This window comes from Benincasa hispida, chromosome 12 (assembly GCF_027475165.1).
Source record: "Benincasa hispida cultivar pf3 chromosome 12, pf3_genome.v1.1, whole genome shotgun sequence".
NCBI lineage: Eukaryota > Viridiplantae > Streptophyta > Magnoliopsida > Cucurbitales > Cucurbitaceae > Benincasa > Benincasa hispida.
Window position 1 is genome coordinate 54606787 of NC_143489.1, and position 7002 is coordinate 54613788.

A 7002-nucleotide genomic window follows, 5' to 3' on the forward strand; every position below is an offset into this window, starting at 1 on the left:
GAATTTATATATTTTTCTTTTAAAATTGTTATGATATTTATCTTCGTTCTAAAGTTTGCAATAAATATTATAAATATTTGGTATTTAACATTTGAAATTTATGAATTTTAGTTATTAATCATTTGTTTGTATAAAATTTACATATTTTTAATTAAAAATAAATAAATAGTTATATTCCGACAATCCAACCCGAATTTTAAAGGTTGAGTAGGTTGGAGACTTTACTTGGGTTTTTTTGGGTTGTCAACCCAATTTTTGGATTGATCCAAAAAAATACCCTCAGTTTAATCCAACCCAACCATGTCGCCCCATAATTCAAAGAACGTAACAATTGAAGCTTGTCATTTCCTTATAATATTTTTGTTTTTATGTTTTTTAGTAGAATAGAGTTTAAAAACTCAAACTATAAATCTTTTGGTCACTAATACATTTAAGCCACATTTACACCATCGAAAAGTAATTCATCATTGGTAATATAAAAAGTGGAGTCCGATTGTTTTTTGTTGTTGTTTGCAATTGTAGTGAGATGTGGGCCCGTCGTAAAATTTGTAATTAAATCGTGTAATCTGATTGAGAAATAAAAAGTGTTTAATCTGATTGCGGTTGAGAATTACGCAAGATGCATTACTTTTACTTTTACTGTTATCGTTACCGTACCTATAAGTTAATGTATCATATGAAAATTATGAATTTTTTTCACATTTATTGTTATCTTTACCGTTATCGTTATTGTTATTGTTACGTTGGGTCAAACGGTAACAGTAATAGTAACGGTAACAAAAAATGTGACATATTCATAATTTAGGTAAACACGATAAAAAACAATCCTATTGTGTTTACGATTCAGGTTTATTACTATTCGTCCAACAATAAAAATCGCATTTCAATTATACCAATTGTCATTACAATTTGATAAATGTGACCTTATATTTGGTTGAGTCATGCTCACTCAACCCTTATAATATTTTTTATGTCTTCTAATATTTTACTTTTCCAATAATACATAAAATGTCACTACATTGTTATAGCATTTTCCAATAATTTCTGGTGGCTAGTCATGTCTCCCTCTATAATTTTATAATTAAATATTTTCAAATTTATTAATTAATAAGTAAGTATATAGAAGTATTACTACTATCATACTGAATATACAAAATTGTAATCTATTTAATTATGTTCGTATTAAAATAAATTTATTAAATCTCTACATATATAAATATTGACAAAAAGGAAGAATTTTTACCTTCTAATTTTGTCTTGGTTTGCAAATTTATGCCTATTATATCTTTTATTCAATAATTAGTTATTTAAATTTAGGCCAAATATCAATTTATATCTCTAAACTTTGGCTTATATCAATTTAAATCTTAAATTTGCAAGTTGTATCATTTTTAAATTATAAACTAATCATATGATCAATTTAAACCCTGAACCTTCATGAGTTTATTAATTTTTAAACTCTGAATTTTTGTAAGTGTATTAATTTAAACCCCTCCATTATGTTTTATTGGATAAATATCGTGTGTGACTTGTAATTTTATGAATCAAATCTCTAAATTTACATAATCAAATCAATTTAGACTCACGATTAAGATTTATTTGAAAATTCTCCATTCAAATTATAATCTCAATCTTATTAAATCAACATTTGTAGAAATCTACACGTGTATAAGAAATTATACATTGACAAGTTTCAAATATAATCTTAATAAAGATTTTAAATTGATTGACTTATAATAATTTATAAGTTCAATTGAAAAAATTAAGGCATCGTTTGTAACCATTTGGTTTTTTATTTTTGTTTTTGAAAATTAAACTTACAACACTACTTTCACCTCTAAATCTCTTCTTCTTAATATACTTTTATCAATGGTTTAAAAAACCAAGCTAAAATTTTAAAACTAAAAAGAGTAGTTTTTTAAGTTTTATTTTTATTTTTAAATTTTGCTAAAGAATTCAACAATTTACTAAGAAAGATGCAAATCACTACAAGAAATAGGGAGGGAATATGGAGGGAATAGGCTCAACTTTCAAAAACCAAAAACAAAAAACGAAATGGTTACCAAATGAGACCTAACTTTTTTGCATGATATTTTTCAAACTAAATTTGAAGAAATGTGTAAATTGATATAATTACGAAAGTTTAGGGTTTAATTTATATACTTATGAACTTCAGAGTTTAAACTAATACAATTATTAGTTTGAGGTTTAAGTTGATACAATCTTTAAATTGATACAATTATTAGTTTAGGATTTGACCAAAGTTTAGGAGAATAAATTGATATTTGTCCACAAGTCTATTTAGACTCACCAATTAAAATCTTTCAACATTTCGTACTCTTTATAGTAAAACAACTTCTCACCCAAAGAATACCATTTGCATGTATCCTAGAATGACTGATATTGTTTTTCTTATCATCTTCATTGTTTGTTTGATTTGCAAGTAGATAATTGCAGGATATTTTAACCATAATGTCTAAAGGTACAATGTTCTAGTACAAAATGTTCACTAATTAAAGGTATAATATATATATATATATATATATATATATATAAAATATATATATATATATATATATTATAAATGACCTATTCACAAGCACATTTATGATTGATGGCTCGTCTCTCACAAATGTATAAATTCTAACCTTTATGACACACTACCGCATTTTATAACGTATCGTGTGTTAGAGATGATCAAGTCTTTGGCAACCCTAACGCAATGTCATCCCGATCCCAATAAAATCTCTCTAATAGTTTTCCTCATTTTTCTCACGTTTGTTGCATTTTTATGAGAAAAAAGGAGATCCCGATTGAGACAATCGACGTGTTAGGGCTACACATGGCCATCCCTAATAACATACGTTATAAAATGCATAAGCAAAATGTAATGAAAAAATTTTATGGCTATAGAGATGGTCTGTTAGGGCTACGATAAATTTGGTTATCAATGCGTATAAAATGTGGTAGTGACGCTATGATGTAAGTAGAATGTTAAAATTCGTGTTTGTAAGGGGTGGATCATTAATCATAAAGCACTCTCGGATTGGATCATCTATATTATTATTTAATATATATATATTTTTCATTATTTACTCATCATTAGTTATTGAACACTAAACTTCATAAGATTTTTGTTGAAAAGTTTTAAAATATATTTAAAAAGGATTTTAATGAAAATAGGAAGGAAATTCAATAAAAAAAAAATGAGAATATTAATGAGAATAAGGTTTTTTTTAAACAAAAAAAAATTTACCATATAGATTATTATTAAACTTGAATTTCACATCTGTAGAGCAATATATATATATACATAACTAATAAATGAAGATCTATTTTCATGATATCTTTTTCATGAAAATAAGGTTGAAATAATGTATCTATAGCATAAATAAACTTAAAACAAAAATTATACAATTTTTAGTTACTTTTAATTTATACTTAAAAGATTTTCACATATATCTTATTTTGAACATAAAATCTAAACACTCTTAAACAAAGTTATGGATGAGAGTATTTTCTTTTTTCCAATTATTTTCTAAAATTGTTACAAAATTTTATATTATCTTTCTCTTTTGACAATTGCAACAGTTTTATAAGAGGACTCCATTTAAGGAATTTAAAATACATTTCATCTTTTTCATAGAGTAGATACATATATTAAACATAAATAAAAAAATTGCATTATATTTTATGATACCAAAGTTACCTTATTATTTCGATTTTAATTACTAGCAAAAAAATTTTTTTTAATTTAGGCAGAAATTTTTTGTATGAAAATACCATACTATAAAAATATTAAAAAAATATATAATCGTTATATTATATAACTTCAAAAAAAATTATAAATTATATTCATTTACTCCTTGACTAATATAAAGTAAAAGCATCATTATAAAGTAAGAATGTGGGAACTTGGACTTTATGAGTTCTACATATTTTGTCAATTGAAGCACTACAATAGAGAAATTAGAAATAGAACAATGCCTTTAAATAAAATAAAAAAGTGAGCTGAAAAAGAAATACATAATTCAAAAGTTAATCACGCTTAAAAAGTTTGAATCAAATAAATAAATTACCTTTTTCTCACTATATTAAACACATCTACATGATTAGAATTTGAATAATTTGATCATAATATTAAATTGGGGCCTTTTTAAAATATAAAAAGATATTTAAAAATATTTACGCAAAAAGTTCATATAAAGTAGTTTTAGATTTTTTTTTTTTTTTTTTTTTTGGATTTTTTATTTATAAAAATTTTCCTATTAAATTTTTATATAATTGAAGTGGAGAATTTTGTGTGATTCAATTCCAGTAATTGGATTGAGAAGTTTTTCGATTTTCCTTTTTAAAATTATATTTTGCTAATTAAACCTTCCATTTTTCACATGGGAAATTATACTATTTCAATAGTAATTTATCTCTTTTTCCTTCAAACTTTTATTTTATCTATAAACCCATATAAAAATATCATTTCAATGTTTTGAATTTTCATAGCCTCATTCTATATTCGCGTTAATTCGAGCATAGCTGAGTATATAAAACGTCAAATATTTATTTTAAAAAATGATAGTTTAATTTTTCGCATGGTAATAGTAATAGTTAAATTATAAAAATAATTAAAAATATCATAAACCACGTATTCCAAATTTCTTACTTGATGTTGCGATGATGCTCAAACCTTACAGATTTAGAGAAGATTGAGTGTCTTATTCACTAAATTAAGTTATGTTTACATTATCCTTCGACATATATTATCGATGATATGTTTAGATATAGAAATTAAACTTATAAAAGTGCCACTTTTTATTTTGAATTTTGTAAGTTGTATTATTTTTTAGTCAAAACTTTTAGGCCACGTTTACCGTAGTTCAAAGATAATAAATCAATGATAATTTAAAAAATTGGCCCATTTGATTACATTTTGTGTTGTTTACTTGTGTTATGCATTCATACTAACACATAAGGTAACAAACGTAAACTAATTGACAAGCGGAACGTGTTCAATTCAACTGCATCTAGAAGTTATGTCATATCGTTATCCTTACTGTTACGATTATCGTTATGGTTACTATTATTGTTATTGTTCCAAAGAAATAATTATGAATTTTGACACATTTACTGTTAAAGTTACCGTTATTACCTTTATGATTTGACCCTCAGAAGTAATGGTAATAGTAACGGTAATCGTAAATGTGTCAAAATTTACGATTTTAAGTAAACACAATCAAAAGCAATCCAACTACATTTATGATTAAGGCTCATTATGATTGATTTATCAATAGAATTTCATTATGATTACATCAAATTTTATTACAGTTTGGTAAACATGGTATTGGTGTTATCAAATTGCACCTTCATAAGTGTTGCAATATTTAAATTTTGATACATTTCCATTTCAAGATCCTTGAAAAAAATAAAAAAATAAAAATAAAAACCTTGTTTCTTAATGCATTCAATTAATTACAATACTCATGTTTGGAACCAAATCTATAATTTAATAGAAACTATATTTAAGTTTTAAGTTCTGTTTGGATTGATTTTTTAAATGTTTATAAACACTTTTTTAACTTTTATAAATGTTAGGAGTGCGAACAAAGTGAACAATATAATATCATTATGAATGATCATGGGTTAAAAAGGGAATGATCATGGGTATGTAATTGAGGACAATTATTTCCATTGGTATGAGGCATTGAGGTGAAACCAAAAGTAAAGTCTCGATGACTTATACTCAAAGTAGATAGTATCATACCATTATGGAGATATGCAAAGGTCTGTTATCTTTATCGATAAACACTTAAAAAGTCAATCCAAACATACCGTAAATCTGTAGGTTTGTACTAGAATTATTTAATTCTAGATTTTATGCACCCAATCTACCAATGTTTTTTTCTATATGTTAACATTGCCTTGTGTTAAAAACTTAAAATTAGTGTGTAAATTAATCGAAATTGAATAGAGACTAAAAATTACATTAGTGATCTAACTTTGGGACCAACTATTTAGTAAAGTTGAAAATTTATAGTTCGCTACAACTTACTAAGTGTAAGGATAAACAAAAATCTCTAAAATGAGCTAATAATTGAATTGTTTTCTTAAATTTTAGTAAAAGTTAGAGCAAATATCAATTTATACTCCTGAACTTTGAGTGTTGTACCAATTAAACCAAGAACTAATAATCGTATTAATTTAAACTTTAATCTTTGGGGATTGTGTCAATTTAAGTCTCAAACTAATAATTGTATCAATTTAAATTTTGAACTTTTATAAATGTATCAATTTAAACTTTGAACTTTCATAATTGTATTAACTAAAACCCTCCATTGTATTTTATTTGGATACATTTATAAGTGTTCAGAGTTTAAATTGATATATTTATGAAAGTTTGGGATTTAAATTCATATATTTATAAAAATTCAAGGTTTAAATTTATATAATTATTAGGTTGGGGTTTAAATTGATACAAATCTCTAAGGTCAGGATTTAAGTTGATACAACTTTCAAAGTTTAAGACTCAAATTGATACATAATTATTAGTTTATGGTATAAATTAATACAATCTCTAAAATTTGAAGGTATAAATTGATATTTGTCGAGAATGTATCATAGGCTTGTAGGCTATAGAGTATAATTCCTTCCAAAAAAAAAAAAAATAATAAGTGTAGAGTAGAATTTAATAGTTATTTTGAAAAAAGAATTTAATAGTTTTTTTTCCCCTAAGCAAACAGAGAATTTAATCGTCACTGAAAATTATATAAATTAGTATTATAATATGATCGAAATAAGAATTAAGCGTAACCGTCCATCTAATCAACATACTCTGACACATTTTAAAGCGCTTTATTATTTATTATTTAATCATTTAAATTTTGAGAATCTTTTCAGAAAATCAAAGTGCATTATTGCTTTTTGGAAAGCTCCAACCTTTTTGGCAAATTCTTAAAAGATAAAACAAAGAAAAAATTCAAATGGTGATTCCCATAATTATATATTATA